Source organism: Crocuta crocuta, unplaced genomic scaffold (genome assembly GCF_008692635.1).
Source record: "Crocuta crocuta isolate KB4526 unplaced genomic scaffold, BGI_CrCroc_1.0 scaffold467, whole genome shotgun sequence".
NCBI classification, from domain to species: Eukaryota; Metazoa; Chordata; class Mammalia; order Carnivora; family Hyaenidae; genus Crocuta; species Crocuta crocuta.
Window position 1 is genome coordinate 2,958,378 of NW_027530632.1, and position 2,082 is coordinate 2,960,459.

The following is a 2,082-nucleotide window of genomic DNA, read 5'->3' on the forward strand; positions in this document are numbered from 1 at the left end:
TGAAGATAAATAAATTGAGACAGAGAAATTAACCAACTTGCCCAAAATCACACCTCTACTAAGTGGTTGAGTCAAGATTTGAATTTAAAACTCCTTGATTGGGGCGCCTGGGTGGCTCAGTTGGTTAAGCGGCCGACTTCGGCTCAGGTCATGATCTCATGGTTCATGAGTTCAAGCGCTGCGTCGGGCTCTGGGCTGACAGCTCAGAGCCTGATGCCTATTTTGGATTGTGTGTCTCCCTGTCTCTCTGTCCCTCTCCTGCTCATGCTCTGTCTCTCTATCTCTCAAAAATAAATGAAAAAAAAATAAAAATAAGAAAAAATAAAACTTCTTGATTACAGAGTCCAAGGTCCCAAGCTCTATGCTATATTACCTCTATTAACTTTAGATAATATTTATGTGCTCCGGAATAGTTCCCCAACAGGATTACCCAGAATAGATGTTCCCATATCCCCATGTAATTTTTACACTCTATATTCTGTAACTATAGAGTCAATAAAACAAAGAAATAAACATAAGCCCTGTGTGTTGGAACAGGAGGAGGTAGGGCAAATATTTTAGGAAATATTCAAGCATATTTTGCACTGTTTGAGCACCTGGCTAGTTACCTCCTACGGAGAGGAGATACACAATAAGTATTCATTGACTGACAAACCACCAACTGACCTTGGGAGAAGTGGTTTGTTTTGGTTTGTTTGTTCATTTGTTTGTTTTACTAGGCTTCTAAACACAGAGTTAAATGCCTGTGGTGGATAGGCTCTGAAAGGGTCCCCGGTGTTCCTTGCCTCCTAATATTCATGCCCTTTGTGTAATCCGCTTCCCTTGAGTGTAGGCTGGACCTAGAGGCGTGATTCTAATTAGTAGGCTATGGCAAAGATCCCATGTGTCCCCTCTCAGGTTAGGTTATAAAAAGCTCTCTGTATGTTTTTTGTTTTTTGTTTTTTTTGTTTGTTTTTGGTTTTTTTGTTTTGTTTTGTTTTGTTTTGTTTTGTTTTGACTAAGTGAGAGCAGGGGAGGGGCAGAGAGAAAGATGGAGACACAGAATCCAAAGCAGGCTCCAGGCTCTGAGCTGTCAGCACAGAGCCCAATGCGGGGCTCGAACCCACAAACTGCGAGATCAAGACCTGAACTGAAATCAGAGGCTCAGCTGACTAAGCCACCCAGGCGCCCCAATCTCTTTCTTTCTTTACTTCAGAGAGTCTTCAGTGTGGGGAAGGCAAACTGTCATGTTGTGAACTTCCCTATGGCTATGTCCGTGTAACAAGGAACTGAAGGGGGCCTCTGGCCAACAGCCAGTGAGAACCTGAGGCCCTCAGTCCAAGAATCCCCCCAAAACTGAATGCTGCCAATAACAAGGTGAGTGAGCTTGGAGGCTGATCCTCCTTGAGAGGAGACCGCAGCCCCAGCTGGCACCTTGATGGCAGCTTTGTGAGAGACCTGGAGTCTGAGGACCCAGTCTAGCTGCTCCCCGATTCCTGACCCACAGAACCTAGGCCATAATAGCTGCTCAGGGTTTAAGCCACTAAGTTATGAGGGGAATTTGTTACACAGCCATAGATAACTAATACAGCGCCTCTATTCTTGTGATACACAAAGGGTGGTGGTGTGTAGATATTTCCATTTGAGAAAATCCGGTCGGGGGAAAAAAAAAATCTCACAGGAAATCTTGTTGCCATGGCAACGGGTTACCGTTTTCTTATGCCCAGTGTAAACTCTGGTTACCAATCCTGATGGTTCTGAGCCCACAAATTTCCTCAGTTAAAAGAGGAATTAAATGTTGAGGGAGACATAGGTAGTGGGCCTCTCGCATGGCCTTTGGTCCCGGGATCGCACCACAGTGACCTTTTTGGCATGTCAGTGGTCACTTCAGGACCAAGTGGAAGGCACAGTAGAGGGAGTAATTATTTAGTCTTTGGCAAGAAAGATGGTGGTACAGACCGGCCAGCTAGATTCCCCCACTTCCAGCCAAATGGAAAGGACATTGCTTGGCTTTCAGATACGTCTGGAAAGAGATAGAGCGACAACACAAACTGAATACTTAGCCTTTGTTAAGCGCTCTATTCTTTTCAAGCCACCGCCATG